The 18,970-nt window shown below is 45.1% G+C and overlaps 1 long non-coding RNA gene and 1 pseudogene across 1 annotated transcript; one reads left to right on the forward strand and one right to left on the reverse strand.

Moving 5' to 3' along the window:
* Window positions 1-1,374: 1,374 nt before the first annotated feature.
* On the reverse strand, window positions 1,375-8,389 carry LOC148148431 (uncharacterized). The gene is made up of 3 exons (XR_015759074.1): window positions 8,273-8,389; window positions 4,851-4,941; window positions 1,375-1,580 (listed from the first exon to the last, which is right to left on the reverse strand). It is a non-coding gene; the product is annotated as an uncharacterized LOC148148431 (long non-coding RNA).
* A 2,559-nt stretch (window positions 8,390-10,948) lies between these two features.
* LOC148148432 (cyclic AMP-responsive element-binding protein 1 pseudogene) lies at window positions 10,949-11,248 on the forward strand (annotated as a pseudogene).
* The last annotated feature ends 7,722 nt before the right edge of the window (window positions 11,249-18,970 follow it).

Raw genomic sequence — 18,970 nt, forward strand, 5'->3', positions numbered from 1 at the left:
TGAACTGTGTACTGTATATGACTAGCCAGCAAGCCAAAGTGTACTGGGAAAAGAAACAAATGTTACATTTGGCTGTGAAATATAGACCTATGTTGGTTGCTGTTTTGACAAAATTCAAATTTAACCTATCAGTTTAAATTATACCCCAAGATTCTAAAACCCAATTGAGTTTGAATTTATTGTTTTGCCAGCATCAAGCCAATGAGATGATCTGATGGGGGCGTATAAAATGTGGACATTTTAAAAATTGGTCAGAGAGTAACTGCTGTCTGGGAGAGTCAACATCTAGCTCACCAATAAATTAGGAAAGTCTCTCAATCAAAGGGTACCTTTTCATATGAAACATACTCGGAGTAAAAGAAGACAACGACGACCCAGGGAGATCCTCAGCCAGAAGCAGAAAGACACAAAATTCACGAGTCACTGTGTGGGTTCGATATTAAATTGATGTAATTTTAATAAGTGTCTTACTGAAATAACGTATAGTTATAGAGCTGGAGGCAGATAATATGCAGTGAAGAGAAAGGGAGAGCTTAGATTTATGAATAGTTGTTTAATATTCACTTTGAGTTAAAAATAGATTAATGCTATTTTCTTTAAATAGTGGAATGTGTGAGTTTTCTGTCACTCAGACTTTAACAGATTATGTGGGGAGGTGAACTTTTCTGGGTGTTTGGTTTAACTAACAGAGGGGGTCACCGTCATGTTGTAACAAAAGAAACACGACAAAGAACAGTACAGCACAGGAGCGGGCCCTTCAGCCCAGAATGTTGTGCTGAATGTGACACCAAATTAAACTCATCCTTTCTTCCTATCTTTGTTCCATATCCTTGCATATTCACATGCTCACCCAAAAACCCCTTAAACAACCCTCTCATTTCTGCCTCCTCCACCATCCCTGGCAACATGTTCCAAATTCCGACCACTCTCTGTGGAAAACATATTACCCCTCACATCTCCTTTGAGCTCTCCCCCTCTCACCTTAAATGCACATTCTCTAGTAAAGATATTTCAACTCTGGGTAAAACATTTTGACCAGCAACCTTGTGCATCTCATGGCGCTGCGCTGACTGTCCCTAATTAGGTCATTCTTTACTAAATACACATAAATCCTATCTGTAAAAATTCTGTCCAAAGCTTCCCAACCACTGAGGCGAGACTCACCAGGCTATAACTTCCTGGATTGTCCCTATTTCCCTTCTTGAAGAGAGGAACACCATAAGCTACTCACCAGTCCTCTGCGACCTTTCCGGTGGCAAGTGAGGACTCAAAAATCATGTTCAAGACCCCAAAAATCTCCTGTCTTGCCTTTCTCAATAACCTGGGGTAGCTACTGTCGGATCCTCGGGATTAATCCACTTCAATGCTGTTCAAGAAATCTAATGCTTCTTTCTCGACCTCAAAAATACCCGAGCACATTAGCATACTCCACACAAATCTCATTATCCCCAATATTCTTTTCCTGGGTGAATGCCGATGCAAAGTAATTATTTAGGATCTCGTCCACTTCCACTGACTTCAAGCACAAGTTCCTTCCTTTAGTCTTGACTGGCCCGACTTCTTTCCAAGTTATGTGGAAGCTGTGGAAAGAGTGCAGAGTAGATTTACTAGGATATTGCCTGGTATGAAAGGAAGGTCTTACAAGGAAAGGCTGAGGGAATGGAGGCTGTTTTAGTTGGAAAGAAGAAGGTCGAGAGGTGACTTAATTGCCTGCAACAGTAGTAGAATTGCCGACGCAAATGGCATTTAAATGGGCATTGGACATACATATGGGTAATATTGGAAGGTTGTAGGTTAGATAGGCATCAGATTATTTTCAAAGGTCGGTGCAACATTGAGGGCCAAAAGGCCTGTACTGCGCTGTAACGATCCATGTTCACATCCTCTTGTGGCTAATTATCTCCAGAACGATTTGGGATGCTCTTTAACCTTCCTTGCGAAGGGCATGCCCCTCCTTGCTCTGCTCATTCCCTGTTCAGGTTCCTTCCAGCTTTTGTTTTTTTTACGTTCATCACATGCCATGCCCGATTCTAGCTTCCCAAACCTTGCATAGGCTTGTTTTTTCCCCTTTTGACTAAATTCCCAGCCTCCCTTGTTATCCAAGGGGCCTTACATTACCAGCCTTATCCCTCCTCCTTACTGGAACATGCTGGTCGTGAACTCCAATCAGCAAGCCTTTAACTAACTCCCACGTGCCCAATATGGCATTGTCTGATGACAGCTCCTCCCAATTAACACTCCCCAGATCCTGCCTAATACTGACATCATTTGCAATCCCACAATTTAGAAACATCCCATTTATTCGTAGCTGCCTTAAAAAAAACTTACGTTGTGATCACTGTTTCCAAAATGGTCTCCCACTGAAAGGTCAGTCACCTGGCCAGGCTCATTCAGCAATATAAGGTCCACTATGGCCCCTACCCCTCCTTTACACTACTATTTCAAGAAACCCTCTTGGATACACTTAATAAACTCTGCACCGTCTCAGCCTCTTGCTCTAAAGTAGTGCCAGCAAATGGTGGGGAAGTTAAAGACACTTTGAGAACTCTGTTGTTATTGCCTCTGCCGAGATATTCTGCCAAGATATTTGTACCTCGAGGTATTGTTGGCAGATTGAGGGTCCTATAGCATAATCCCATTAACTGCATCCTTCTTATCCACATTGCCTCAGTGGGCGAGCCCCTCCAATATGTCCTGAGTGCAGACATAACATTCACCCGATTGGTAATGCAACTCCTCCACCTCTTTTACCCTCCTCTCCATCTCATCTGAAACAATGAAACCCTGGAATATTGAGCAGCCAGTCCTATCCTTCTCCAAACCAAATCTCTGGAATGGCCACAATATCGGATCTGTGCTCATCTACCTTAACTATGTTGCGCCTTGTGTTGAAATTAACACAATCAGCCCATTCGTACAATGGTGTTCATTTCTCTGTATTTCCTTTCTGATTGACTCGTATACATCTTCCGACCTTCCTTACCCCCCATGTGCTGCCCTGCTGCTGTGATTCCCAGGACCTTGCCATTCTAGGTTAAACCCTTCCCTTGTAGCAGGAACAAGCCTCCCAGTGAGGATATCAGTTCCCCTCTAGTTCAGGTCCCAATTATTCAAGATCCTGAAACTCTTCCCCCTATACCAGCTCTTCAGCCATGCATTCATCTCTGCTATCTTTCAATTCCTTGTCTCACAAGCACATGGGACTGGTGGTAACGCAATGATTACTAGCCTCAAGGTTCTGCTTTTCAGTCGTTCCCTACTTCCTGTGCTTACTCCTCAGGATCTCATCCCTCTTTCTACTCATGTCGTTGGTAGCAAAGACCTCTGGCCTCCCATTCTCCCAATTCAGAATTTCAAGCAAATGCTCAGAGATGTCCTTGACCCAGCCACCAGGGATACAACAGTCTCAGACGCAGCCACAGTAACACCTGTCTATGCCCCCAGCTAGTGCTTCTCCTCCCATTTTCGCTCCCTTGGATTTTGCCCGACCTTGGTCTACAGCACAGTCAGTTATAGAGTCATAGAGTCCTACAGCACAGAGAGAGGCCCTAAGGGCCAGACTGATCCCTGGCAACCATAATGTCCATCTATGGTCACCCCATTTCCCTGCCCGTGCCCCATCTCCTTCTAATCCTTTCCTATCCATGTATTTGTCCAAATGCCTTTTAAATGTTGTTAATGTACCTGCCTCAGCCACTTCCACTGACAGCTCATTCCGTATGAGAATCAGCATCTGTGTAAAAAAGTTGCTGCTAACGTTCCCTTTTATTCTTTCCCCTCTAACGTTAAACTGATGCCCTCTAGTCCTCAATTCTTCAACCCTGGGAAAAAGACTGAATGCATTCACCCTATCCATGCCTCTCATGATCATATACATTTCTATAAGATCTCCCTTATGTCTCCTGTCCTCTGAAGAAAAATGTCCCAGCTTGTCCAACCTCTTCCGATAACTCAGGCCATTGAGTATTATAGACCTGGCTACCGCTGTGCTACTCCCCTGAGAAGCTATCCCCAACAATACACCAGCTCTCTCTCCTTAAACATCCCACATCCAACCCCATCTTTGTCCCCTGTACGATCCTCAGTTTCCTGCTCTTGCTCCAACCCAACCACGCGGACACCCACCTACCTGATGGAACCTGGATGCTTGGACAGGACAAGATCATGGGTGTTTTTAAACGCAATGAATGGAATTCTGAAATTATATTTGGACTGAATGTAATGTAGAGCAGCGTGAAATGGAGGTGGATGACTTACGTGACTTGCTGTAAGGATACTGACAGTAGAACCTGAGGCGATCGTGAGTATACGGAGGTAGAATGTGGGAAACGAGCTGGGACTGTATTGGAGTAGTCATGGTGAGAGAGAACAAATGCTGGATGGAGGGTTTCAGCAGCTGACGGCCTGACACTGAGGTGAACCATCGGAAACTGTGCAAGTGGCCACCATCTAATAGGACAGAGAAACTGATCCATCGGCCTGAAACTGACTGACCACGTGGCTGTCAATGAATCTAATACAAGTGAATGAAAACATTGCTCAGAGTCTGTTTCTGTAACATTCAACACAACCAGGAAATGGAAAGTGAATAATGAGCTGAAAACAAGGCCACTGCTCTGTTAGAGTCAAAATCATTCAATGTTCAGTCACTGAATATTCTCACCTGCAGAAAGGAATCTCCCAGAATCACAGCAGAAAGAGAAAACAAACTTGGCAGAGACAGAATGAAGCCACCGCCTGCATCACAACAGCTCAGAACAAAGAGGCTGAATTCTCAATCAACTGACAAGCAATACAGATACTTTCAGAGTTACAGATAGAGTTCAGAATTATTCAGGAAACAGACTTACCAGATACATTGGTAGGTGGTGTGTGCCAGAAATCCATGAAATAGCTTTGTGATGTGCCGTTTGTTCGTTGAGAAATTATTCTTTGTTTTCGCTAAGAAGAGCAGATGCATAGTTCACTGATTATTAGATTTACAGACAAAGGAAACCTGATCAAGGACTCACAGGTCAATTACACTGTTAGTGACAGTCCATCGCACACAACAACAGCCTGTTACACAGAGAACAGAACAGATTCTAGTTTAACAGAGACACTCTCACAATGAACATCTGCTGCTTTAATAAAAATGTTACCTGTTTGAAGAAAAGGAACATATCAACAATACAGCGAGACTTTTAAACTGCCCAATGTAACTGTGGAGTTTTTACCCAATTCAGTGATCACTGTTTCTATGTATTTTGAAGCTATTTTGAGCAGGGTATCTATCGCGGGTCGGTGTGGACTTGCTGGACTAAGGGCCTGTTTCCACACTGGAGGGATACTATTCAATATAATTATCAACCTGTCCCACAGCAGGATGGGTAAGGCTCGAGGGGAGTCTGAACTGGGGAGGGGTTGTGTCCCACAGCAGGATGGGAAAGGCCCGAGGGGAGTCTGAACTGGGGAGGGGTTGTGTCCCACAGCAGGATGGGTAAGGCCAGAGGGGGGTCTGTACCGGGAAGGGGTTGTGTCCCACAGCTGGATGGGGAAGGCTCGAGGGGGGTCTGTACTGGGAAGGGGTTGTGTCCCACAGCTGGATGGGGAAGGCTCGAGGGGAGTCTGAACTGGGGAGGGGTTGTGAGCCACAGCTGGATGGGGAAGGCTCGAGGGGAGTCTGAACTGGGGAGGGGTTGTGAGCCACAGCTGGATGGGGAAGGCTCGAGGGGAGTCTGACCTGGGGAGGGGTTGTGTTCCACAGCAGGATGGGTAAGGCCAGAGGGGGGTCTGTACCGGGAAGGGGTTGTGTCCCACAGCTGGATGGGGAAGGCTCGAGGGGGGTCTGTACTGGGAAGGGGTTGTGTCCCACAGCTGGATGGGGAAGGCTCGAGGGGAGTCTGAACTGGGGAGGGGTTGTGAGCCACAGCTGGATGGGGAAGGCTCGAGGGGAGTCTGAACTGGGGAGGGGTTGTGAGCCACAGCTGGATGGGGAAGGCTCGAGGGGAGTCTGACCTGGGGAGGGGTTGTGTTCCACAGCAGGATGGGGAAGGCCCGAGGGGAGTCTGTCCCCGGAAGGGGTTGTGTTCCACAGCAGGATGGATAAGGCTCGAGGGGAGTCTGAACTGGGGAGGGGTTGTGTCCCACAGCAGGATGGATAAGGCTCGAGGGGAGTCTGAACTGGGGAGGGGTAGTGTCCCACAGCAGGATGGATAAGGCTCGAGGGGAGTCTGTACTGGGGAGGGGTAGTGTCCCACAGCAGGATGGATAAGGCTCGAGGGGAGTCTGTACTGGGGAGGGGTAGTGTCCCACAGCAGGATGGATAAGGCTCGAGGGGAGTCTGAACTGGGGAGGGGTTGTGTCCCACAGCAGGATGGATAAGGCTCGAGGGGAGTCTGAACTGGGGAGGGGTAGTGTCCCACAGCAGGATGGTTAAGGCCAGTCAAGAGTATACTGGGGAGCGGTTGTGTCCCACGGCAGGAAGTGTGAGGCCCGAGGGTACTCTGTACCAGGGAAGGTATGCGACCCAAAGCAGGACAGGTAAGGCTCAAGGGTAGACTGTACTGGGGAGGGGTTGTGTCCCACAGCCAGACTGTTAAGGCCCGAGGAGAGTCTGCACCAGGGAGAGGTTGTGTCTCACAGCAGGATGGGTAAGGCTCGAGGGGAGTCTGTTCCTCAGAGGGGTTGTATCCCACAGCAAGACGGTTAAGGCCAGAGAGTAATCTGTACTGGGGAGGGTATGCGTCCCAAATTAGGATGGGTAAGCCTCAAGGGTAGACTGTACCAGGGAGGAGTTCGGTCCCACAGCAAGATGTGAAAGGCCTGAGGACAGTCTGTACTGGGGATGGAATGTGTTGCACAGCAGAATGGGTAAGGCCAGAGGGAAAACTGTACCCAAGTGGGGTTGTGTCCAACAGCAGGGTGGGCAAGGCTCAAGATTAGACTTTACCAGGGAGGAGTTCAGTCCCACAGCAGGATGGGTAAAGCCTAAGGGGAGTCTGTACCAGGGAGGTGTTGTGTCCCACAGCAGAATGGGTAAGGCCCGAAGGGAGTCTGTACCGGGGTGGAGTTCAGTCCCACAGCAGAATGGGTAAGGCCCGAGGGCCATCTGTACCGGTGAGGGATTGTGTCCCACAGCAGGATGGGTAATTAGATTAGATTACATTACAGTGTGGAAACAGGCCCTTCGGCCCAACAAGTCCACACCGACCCGCCGAAGCGCAACCCACCCATACCCCTACATTTACCCCTTACCTAACACTACGGGCAATTTAGCATGGCCAATTCACCTGACCTGCACATCTTTGGACTGTGGGAGGAAAGCGGAGCACCCACAGGAAACCCACACAGACACGGGGAGAACGTGCAAACTCCACACCGTCAGTCGCCTGAGGCGGGAATTGAACCCGGGTCTCTGTCGCTGTGAGGCAGCTGTGCTAACCACTGTGCCACCATGCCACCCACAAATGTCCGAGGGAAGTCTGTACCGGGAGGGTTTGTGTCCCACAGCAGAATGGGTAAGGCCTGAGGAGTGACCGAGAGCAAAGATTTACTTAGGGAGCTGAGGGGCAACATTTTCCACAGAGGACGGTTCATATACAGAATGGACTGCCAGTGGCACATGGGAGAAACAAGAACAATTACAACATGGAAAAGACATTTGGGCAGGAACATGGAGGGGAGAAAGTTTGAAGGGCCATGGGCCAAACGCAGGGAAATGCAACTCATTCAGTTCAGGAAACCTGGCCAGCATTGGTGACTTCGGCCAGAGAGTCATGCAGCACAGAAACAGACCCTAAGTCTTGCGTTATTGGGGGAGTGGACTCTCGTGACAAGGCATGTTGTCGAGACTGAAGTAAGTTACAGAGATATGGATGGTCGTCTGGACTGGAGCAGGTTCAAACGTATGAAATGATTGGTGAGAGGGGAGGAAAGTACAGAGATAGGAACTGTTTTTAGCATTAGAATGACTGATCCACATGACAAGCTATAGATACAGTGTGGGAGAGGGAACACAGAATGGAACATTCCCAGACAGCATTCCCACCCTCTCGTGGAAGGCCTGCTTTCCCCTCTTTTGTACTGATGCTCACTAAGACAGCACAGGCTTGGATTGATAACTGTGACACTCCCGATGTTGTCTTAGTACAACAAAACTTGCAGTAAAGGCGGTGACCGAACCTGGGGTGTGTCTGTATTGTGCTCCCCTTCCAGCACTATAGCTATGTCCTGTCCTGTTAACTGATGTTTGGAGCCCTCTCATTGCTCTCTGCACTGTGAGTGATCTTACCTCACTCCAGATCTCCCTGCCCTGTGTCTCTCTGGCTGACAAACCATCTTCAATGAGGGATGGATTAGACACCCAGCAGCTGGGAAGTCTATTAGGTCAGGACTTTCCTGAGTACCTACAGACAGATAAACAGAATTGGAAATTAGAATGATGCAGTGATGGCTACACATGTCAAATGGCACTGAGTCCGACAGAAATCTGGAACACCCCAGTCTCCATCGTCTATCTGGAGTGGAGAATTCTGTTTGCTCAGGATCTGGAGTAGCTGCAAGAGCAAGGGACACTGACAGAGGCAACAATTCGACCCACACAGTGAGGGATACCACATGGAGAGTTACTAAGTAATATCACCAGAGTGCAAGATCAAACAATTGTGCAGGAAGAAAGGGTTTTGATTCTTGTTGCACTGGGATGCACAACTTGTGAGCAGGCGAAGTAATGGCCTATTGGCATTATTGTGGAACAATTTATCCAGAAACTCAGCAAGTGTGCTCTGGACACAGGTTGAAATCCCACCATTGCAAATGATTGAATGTGAATTAAATGCTTCAAAAAAGATGTAATTAAAAACCTGTGAGTGAGTATTAAACAATTGCTGATGTTAAGAAAAATCCACCGGGTGCATTCATGTCTTTAGTGAAGTAATCTAAGGTGGGTCTTTCCTCCAATTGTCCTCGACCCCAATAGCCCCGCCCACCTGCACATTGACCTTCTCAAGATGGCGGCTCTGAGGCCCGCACTCCCTCTTCCCTCAAACAAATGGCGGCCGTCACCCTGGGCCGCTTTCCCGACAGAGACCACCATCTCCTTATCAGGGCCTGGAGGGTCTTTTACGGGTTTTTTCACCTATATCCGCGTCTTGTGAATTCTCTCCGCTCCTTTCTCCCAGTGAGTCTCCCACACGCCACTCTCTGAAGCCGAGCGTAGCCGCACCCGGAGAAAGCTGCTCCATGTCTCGCCGTGTCCTGGTTAATGTGACACTGCGCATGCCCTTCATAGAAACCAAACTGCGCGTGCATCGAAGATTATCAGTGAGTTTATAGAGAATATTCATAACTGCATGGAATCACGGGAGAAATATTAGACATTAGCAATTGCTCTGTCGAGTTACAGTCATTGAGATGGTTCATATCCAAATAGATTTTTCCATCCAACTTAATCATACCGGCCAGGTATGTAAATTTCCAATCATTCTGGGAATTTGAAAATAAGTTTGTTACTCGAGTTGTGTAAATCGATTGGAAATATGTACATTGTCAGATTTACATCTTAACTATGTTGTCAGATTTACATCTTAACGATTTCTTTAAAACCTCACATTGTTTTATGAGAGGGGATAATACTCCACTATGTCGTGAGAATGATCAATCCTGCAAAACAGTTTACTTTCTGACCAATGCTGAAGCGTTCACTCCCGAGAATGCATTGGTCCCGCTCCTCACTCACTCTGTTTGGAGGACCGGACGCTGCTCTGTCCTCGAGTTCCGCCCCTTCCTCCCAATTGCAGTGTTGATTGTGACGCGACTCAGCAGCTAAGCAACAGAAACATTAAGGGACAAGGGAATAAGAGAGAATCTGGATAAAGTAGACTGGAAACAAAAATTTTATGGTGGGAAGTTGATGAGCAGTGGAAGAGTTTCAAAGACATTTTACAAAGGTCTATTCCAGTGAAATGGCAGGACTGTATGAAAAGGCATACTCAACAATGGGTATCTGAGGAAAGTGATCAAATTAGACCATAAGACATAGGAGTGGAAGTAAGGCCATTCGGCCCATCAAGTCAATGGGCATTTCAACTTCACTTACCCACATTCTCCCCGTAGCTCTTAATTCCTTGTGACATCAAGAATTTATCAATCTCTGCCTTGAAGACATTTAGCATCCCAGCCTCCACTGCACTCCATGGCAATGAATTCCACAGGCCCCACGCTCTGGCTGAAGAAATGTTTCCGCATTTCTGTTCTGAATTTATCCCCTCTAATTCTAAGGCAGTGCCCACCGGTCCTAGTCTCCTCACCTAACGGAAACAATTTCCGAGTGTCCACCCTTTCCAAGCCATGTATTATCTTGTAAGTTTCTATTAGATCTCCCTTAACCTTCTAAACTCCAATGAATACAATCCCAGGATCCTCAGCTATTCCTCATATGTTAGACCTACCATTCCAGGGATCATCCGTGTGAATCTCCGCTGGACACGCTCTAGTGCCAGTATGCCCTTCCTGAGGTGTGGGGATCAAAACTGGACACAGTCCTCCAAATGGGTCCTAACCAGAGCTTTTTAAAGTCCCAGTAGCACATCGCTGTTTTTATATTCCAACCCTCTTGAGATAAATGACAACATTCCATTCGCTTTCTTAATCACGGATTCAACCTGCATGTTTACCTTGAGAGAATCCTCGACTAGCACGACTGACTCTCAGAAACGTAGAGAAATTCTATTGAGACGGCCTTCATACAGGAAAATCCTGAATGAACTTTCTTCTGATCCCCCCAGTGTGCCAAGAAATCGATGAGGAGAAATCAGAAGAAGAGACTGTCTCAACCATTACTACAACGATGATGCAGACACCCATCTATCAGATGAGCAGTGGACAATGCATTGCTATGACACAGGGGGAAGCAATTCAGATGGCCAACAATGGTACAGATTAAATGCAAGGACTCCACACATGATCAATGACCAATACAGCGACAGCCAAGGTTGGAGCAGCCATTATACAGTATGCACAGAGCCCTGATGGACCGCAAATCTTTGTGCCGGGCAGCCAAATGCTTGTTCAAGGTGCTGCTGGAGATGTCCAAACCTATCAGATCTGTAGAACTCCTAACTCCACTGCTGACCAGGGAATGGTTATGGCATCTTCACCAGTCCTGCAAAGCCAGCCCCAGAATGCTGAAGAAACCACTCGTAAACGTGAGGTCCGCCTCATGAGAAACAGGGAAGCAGCTCGAGAGTACCATCGCAAGAAGAAATAGTATGTGAAATGCTTGGAGAATGGGGTTGCTGTTCTGGAAAATCAAGTTGAAAGAGAAGTCGAACAAAGTGGCCAAAAACAGCATGAAACTAGAACTGGGAAAATGTTAAAGGTCAACCGAAAGCCACAGGAGCTATAAAGAAAAGTAATATAGAACATGAGAAACATAAACTAGCACAGATTACAAAGACAGAAAGGAAAAGTTTATATAAATATATATAACGAGAAAAGAATGGCTAAAGTAAATGTTGGTCCTTTGGAAAATGAGAAGAAGCATTTAGTTATGGGATATCACAGTGGAGGATACTAATATCTTTCCAGTAACTAGCAAAGAGACAAAGGTAGGTGAGGATTTGGAAACTATCATTATTACAGAACAGCGAGCTTTAGACTGTTTTGAGGTAATTGAGCTAACGATAGAATAGTCTCCTCACCTTGATGGAATGCATTCCAGGGTACTAAAAGAGATTCTAGGAAAAATAGCAAATTCACTGGCAGTAATTTTCCAAAATTCACTGGAGCCTGTGGCAGTCCCAGCAGACTGCAAAACAGCAAAAGTGACACCAATGTTTTTAAAAGGAGGTAGACAAAAAGTGGGGAATTATGTACCAGTTACTTTATTCTCTGTAGTGGAAAAGATGCTTGGGTCTATTATCAAGGAAGAAATAATAGAGAATCTCAATAGAAATTGTCCCATTGTACAGACACAGCATGAGGGGCAGGTCATGATTGACCAATCTTTTTGAATTCTATGAAGACTTTTCAAGCAAGGTAGACAACGGGGACCCAGTGGATGCGGTGTACCTGGATTGCCAAAAGACCATCAACAAGGTGCTGTGCAAGAGGCTGTTGCATAATATAAGGGTGCATGGCGTTACCGGCAGAGTATTAGCATGGATAGAAGATTGGTTGACTAATAGGAAGCAAAGTGTGGGGATAAATGAGCATTATTCTGGCTGGCAATCATTGACAATTAGTGTGCCTCAGGGATCGGTGTTGTGACTGCAATTATTTACAACTGATACAGATGATTTGGAGTTGGAACCACATGTAGGGTGTCAACGTTTGCATGTGACACTAAGATGATTAGCGGAACAAAGTGAGCGGAGGACTGTGAAACTTTGCAGAGGAACATAGATACATGGAGTGAGTGGGTAATGGTCTGTAAAATGAAATAGAATGTTTGTAAATATAAAGTTTATACTCTTTGGTTCTAGTAACATTTAAAAAAAATCACTTGAATGTTAAAAAGTTGCATTATTTGCTCTGCAGAGTGACCTAAGCATCCTTCTACATGAAGGTTGGTCACCAGATACAATAATCAGTTCAGAAAGCAAATGGAATTTTGTCCTTCATTGCTGAAGGGATTATGTTTGAAAGCAGAGGTTTTGTTTCAGCTGTATTTGGGTGTTGGTGAGGCCACACCTGGCGTACTGCATGTAGTTTTTGTCTCCTTACTTGAGAAAGGATGTACTGGCACTCGAGGGGGTGCAGAGGAGGTTAACTAGGTTGATTCCAGTGTTGAGAGGTTCGGCTTAACAGAGACTGAGTAGATTGGGATTATATTCATTGGAATTCAGAAGAATGAAAACATTTAAAATAATGAATGGAATGGATAAAATAGAAGTAGAGAGCTGTTTCCATTGGCAGTTGAAGCTAGGACAAGAGGGCATCACCGCAAGACTAGAGGCAGCAAATTTAAGACTGAATTGACAAGGAACTTCTTGACCTCTATGGAATTCACTGCCCAGGGAAGTAGTTGGTGCTCGTTCAGAAAACGTTTTTAAAACTAGGTTAGATTTTTAAAAATGTAATTAATTAATGAACACGGTGAGAACGTGGGTAAATGGTTCTGTGTCCACGAAATGATCAGCCATGATCTTATTGAATGGCAGAGCAGGCTCGAAGGGCAGGACGGCCTTCTACTGTTCCTAGATCTTAGGTTATACATCCCCCCCCTCATTCGAGACTTGGAGGTGTTGGTGTTGGTGTTGGATTGGGATGGATAAAAGTAAAATTCACAGAACACCAGGCTATTGGTCAACAGGATTATTTGGAAGCACTAGGTTTGCTGCTTCTTCATCAGGGGGTTTTGAGATGCTGTTGTCATTTTTATAACTCATGAACAGCAACAAAAGCCACGAAGCAATCCGCATGCTCCAGCCAACAATGCTCCCCGGGTGATTGATGTCAGCGGCGGACCAATGGAAAGGCAGGGACAGAGCTGGAGGAGCTGGCGCACAGTTGGTCCTCCGACCAATCAGGGTGAATGAGGGGCGGGACTAGACTAGACCACTTGATCATCCTCGCGGTCTGTTCGGGATGTGTGGATGGAGAGCTGTTGGTAAAGATAGAAATAAACAGCAGGAAGCGGGAGGGAAATGGTGTCGGTATGGGTTGAGAGGGTTCACAGACATTTGGTGCACATCGAAAATACAAATTTGAAACTCAGTCCCGTTTTTGCAGTAAACGGGAAAATGCCTCATCCAGCGATTGATTCGAGTAAGCACCACCATCTTTATTCGGGGCAACGATTCACTGGACCCGTGCAGCCGCCAGCTTTGTTGGGGGCAAAGTTCAGCGGGACGCATGTGCAGCCCTCTCTGGTAGGGAGTCACAGGGCAGGATTTGCACAGAGCATATTCACACCCAGAGAAATGGATTTTTTTTCTGGATTTGTTTTTTCATTCATTTAAATGATTTGGATGTGAATAGAGGCGGTACAGTTAGTAAGTTTGCAGGTGACACCAAAATTGGAGGTATTGTGGACAGTGATAAAGGGTATCTCAAAGTACAATGGGATATTGATCGAATGGAACAATGGGCTGGGGAGTGGCAGATAGGGTTTAATTTAGATAAATGTGAGGTGCTGCATTTTAGAAAAGCAAATCAGAGCAGGACTCACACACTGAATTGTAAGATCTTGGAAAATCTTGTGAACAAAGAGACCTTGGAATGTAGGTTCATATTTCCTTGAAAGTAGAGTTGCAGGTAGATACGACAGTGAAGAAGGCATTTGGTATGCTTCCCCTTATTGGTCAGAGCATTGGGTAAAGGAGCTGGACAGGTCATTGGTTAGGTCACTTTTGGAATATTGTGTGTAGTTCTGGTCTCCCTCCCATCAGAAGGAGGCACTGAAACTTGAAAGGTTTGAGAATAGATTTTCAAGGATGTTGCCAGTGTTGGAGGATATGAGTTGCGGGGAGAGGCATAATAAGCTGGGGCCATTTTCCCTGCAGTGTCATAGGCTGAGGTGTGATGTTATAGAGGCTTATAAAAATCGTGAGGGACATTGATAGCGTAAGTAGACAAGGGTTGGTAGACCCCAGAACGAGAGGATATAGGTTTAGGGTGGAGTGGGAAATTCAAAAGGAGCCGAAAGGGCAACTAAAATTGTAACATTTCAAAGGCATTTGAATAGGAAGGGTTCAGAGGGATGTTGGCCAAGTGCTGGAAAATGGGAATACATTAGGTTAGAATATCTGGTTGGCAAAGATGGGTTGGACCAAAAAGTCTATTTCTGTGCTAGACATCTGACTGTGGGATCATAAAAGTGAACATTGCTCTGATTCATCTCTGGGCTCCTTGATGTCCACTTGTTTATTATCTAGCTTTCTCAGTCTCTCGTGTGTATTTTTGCTCCGTGTAGTATTTTACTATTACGTTCACAGTCCTCTTTGTAAATGAATTGTCCACTGCTGCCTGGCTCCTGACCATATACTCTATTATCAGGTTATTTTTTCCACAATATCTTTGACGGTCAAGAGTTCTTTTTTTTCCAATAAGTGAGTGGATTTTCCTTCCATTTCTGACAGTCAAATTCTGCACCATTTTCATTCCCCCATAAATCATATTGCACTCCCTGAAACATGATGTGTATTTCTCCTTCCACAGATACCAGTGATCAAGGCCAAAGCTCTGTTGCCTGTTGAGAAGGTGATGTTTGACTTCCTTGTACTGCTGCAGTTGGTATGGTAAAGGTGCTACCACAACGTGGTTGGGTAGGAGACATTACAGATTATGCACTCAGAGATGGTGAAGAGTAGAAGATATCTGTATAAATCAACACATTTTTAATTTCACAAAATATTGAGAACTTTTGACATAAGGCTACAGATGGAGAATATTATGTCCGGTGACCAAACCTTTGCGAAATAAGCAATTTTTCAGGAATGACTTAAAGGAAGAAAGCAGATCTTAGAGGGTGGGAATTCCAGACCGTGTTGCCTTGGAATCTGTAGAAACAGTCACACAGCTGAACTGAAAAATAAACATATCATTGGGAGTCTAAACTGAAATGAGTTATTGAGATGTGAAAGTGTGTCTGGTGCATGGAGATAGGAATGATTACAGCCAGGAATTAAGTCAAGGGTGTGAAAGTAAATTGCTGTTGCTTATAAATGGGAGCCTTTTGATGGATCAGCAAGTTCTGGTACAAGTGAATACTTGGGCAGTAGAGTTTTCAATATTCTGGAGATTATAGGGAGGGTGATTGTGGGATGCTGGCCAGGAGTTGGTTTAGATAATGAAATCTAGAGTTCATAAAATGAATGAATGAGAATTTCATTAAATTAGCTGAGACTGTGGTGAGGTCAGATGATATCACTGAAGTCGAAATAGTGGTCTTGGAGTGGGACAGGCTGTTACCTTCAGCTGTTTGTCAGTTTGTGAATCAAGTCTGTAACAAGCTCAGAAGCTGATTGGCCCTGCAAGAACCCAAACTGGGCGTCACTGAGCAGGTTATTGTGAGCATGTGCTTGACAGCACTATCGATGACAACGTCTATCACTTCACTGCTGAGCGAATGTGGACTGATGGAGGGGAATTGGCTGGGTTGGATGTGTCCTGCGGTTTTGTGTTGAACAACACTGGGAAACATTTCCCAATATCGGTAGATGCCAGTGCTGGAGCAGTACTTGTCTTGGTGGGCAGCAGGTTCTGGAGAAGAAAGTGAGGACTGCAGATGCTGGAGATCAGAGCTGAAAATGTGTAGCTGGAAAAATGCAGCAGGTCAGGCAGCATTCAGAAACTCATTCCTGAAGAAAGGCTCATGCCCGAAACGTCAATTCTTCTGCCCCTTGGATGCTGCCTGACCTGCCTGCGCTTTTCCAGCAACACATTTTCAGCAAGTTCTGGAGCACAGCTATCAGTATATATTGCCACAATGCTAGCAGGGCCCATAGCCTTTACACTACTTGTCCATTTCTTGATCTGATTTGAAATGGGTTTTCAACCAATTCGATTCACATCTGTGATGTCATGGACAAATGAAGAAGCCTCATCCACTTGGCACTGCTGGCTGAAAATTGCTGAAAATGCTGTCGTCTTATCTGTTGTATGAATGTGTGAGGCCCCTCCATCAGTAAGGGTGGGGATATCAGTGATGCTTCCTGCAGTGAGTTGTTTAATTGCCCATCACCATTCCTGACTAGGTGTGACAAAATTGCAGAGCTCAGATCTGATCCACTGGTTGTTGGATCACATAGTTCTATTTGGTGTTGCTTGCACTGTACCTTCACCAGGTTGGCGCCACATTTTCAGGTATGTCTGGTATTGCTCCTGGCATGCCCTGCGGAACTCTCCATTGAAGTAGTGTTGATTCCCCTGGCTTGATGTTAATGGTTGAGTGGGGGATATACCAGGCCATTAGATTACAAAATTGGGCTGGAGTACAGTTCTGGTACTGCTGTTGGCCCACAGTGAGACAGAGGTTGTAGGGTCAAGAGGGCTGATTGTGTTGTTGTATTTTCCAGTGCATTGGTAGATGTAATGTGGTCCATCCAGTTTCATTCCTTTGTTGAGACTGTGCAGTGACTAATACAATGAGTGATTTGATGGGCCACTGTCAGGAATGCAACTTTTGAAAGAAAGGTTTTGTGATTTATATATGAAAGAAGTGAAACTATCATGGTATTCGAACAGATGAAAGACTCAACATACAACCAAGGTATTTTTCAATGGACAATTTCAGTTACGTCACACTATAAATTTTTGCTATAAATGCTGTGCCTTAGAATTGTGCCCTCCACACTCACCTGATGAAGGAGCGGTGCTCCGAAAGCTAGTTTGCTTCCAATTAAACCTGATGGACTATAACCGGTGTTGTGTGATTCTTAACTTAGAATATTACAGTACTACTAACAGGACTGCATGTAAACAGGCTCAGTCCAGTTAGTCAATACATTCGGAAGGATTGCCTCCAAGTTTAACGACGCAATATTCGTCAAAACCGTCAACTTCAACCTGCAATGTTGTTATTAACAAAAACTTCAGGCTGACACAAAGCTCCCCACCCCACTGCAATGTGGTAACTGGGCCCGGCCCAGGAATTGGAACTGGGACATTTGTGGACCGTGATCTCAAAGGAAGCGAGCAAACACAATTCTGACAGATGAGTTCTCAAAGATGAGTAGCAGGTTTGAGACAAGGCTGGTGGTATACCATCTTGCACTTAGCTTAATTGCATTTCTTATTTACAGTAGTGTTTTGAAAAGTATAAAGAACCAGTTTGTTTTCTGTGGTTGGGGACTTTTATCCTCGTTGATCACAGTTGCTGCCTCTCGCTCCACAAGTCAAATCATAGGATCTAAACAATAAACTGCAGGTGCTGGAGATCTAAACCCAGAAACAAAGTGCTGGAGAAACTCAGCAGTTCTGAGGGCATTGGTGAAGAGAAAAAAAATTGTTACATTTCAAGTTTTTGTCTGAATGGACAAAAGGTCATTGGACTTGGAACTTACAATGTTTTATTCCCCTCAGAGATGCTGCTGGGCCTGCAGTTCTCCATCACTGTGCTTTCGATATTCAACTTTATTTACAAAACAGATCGGAAAAATACTAATCTGCAAAAGTGAAAGGTTCATTGCAAACATGAGCATAGTTTCCACACTTGAGTTACACAAGCACGCCTCAGTTTAAAAACAAGATTTAACTCAAAGTAATATTCCATTTCAAAATTAGCCGAGTTACACCAGTAATAAAGCTCATCCACCCAATGAGGCACTTCAGCACAACATCCTGCAGTGTTGCACACAGCCACCTTTACCGAAGAATGATCACATGTCACAAAATTGAAGGCAAAGAGCGTGTCTCTTTACAGGAGCTGAAGTCAAACTCTCAATTTTTGGAAAGATTTTTATTAAACCTGATTGAACATTTAAATCTCAGAGCAAAATCTTTGCTTTTTTAAAACAAAGTGTGTGGGAAACATCCCACATCTTGCTAAAGGTTCAGTTCAGTCTGATACATAGAGCCAAACGTAAAACAAACATCACACTTTCTTTCACTTCTACAAAGGGCTGACATCACATTTCTTCAGGATTTAAAGTATTTTATAAATTGTTTGTAAAATCATTTGTCACGTTAAAGAACTGGACAATAACTACCATTGTATACAATAAGAGTGAAGCCTGTGACAGCAGATTGAGCTTTGGAGGGCAGTGAATGCACTTTCTAAATTCTGGGAGCACTTTTGGAGACTGCTCCCAGATGGTGATAGTGAGCATATCTGGAATGCACTGTTTAGATTTGGGAATCCTTGGGAAACAGTCTGTGGTTTCACTGATACTTGGTTTGCGTTGTTGGTGTACAGTAAGCAATTCATAAAGTTACTTATGTATTGTTGTTGACTACCTGAATGGTATTCAAATCTGCCAGGTTGCCTTCAATAGTGTGAATGCATCTATTGTAAATATTTCAAATATTCCAGAACTGCCCAGTGCTT

Source organism: Chiloscyllium plagiosum, unplaced genomic scaffold (assembly GCF_037043375.1).
Source record: "Chiloscyllium plagiosum isolate Xiang-an unplaced genomic scaffold, Cpla_swu_hap1 HiC_scaffold_13, whole genome shotgun sequence".
NCBI classification, from domain to species: Eukaryota; Metazoa; Chordata; class Chondrichthyes; order Orectolobiformes; family Hemiscylliidae; genus Chiloscyllium; species Chiloscyllium plagiosum.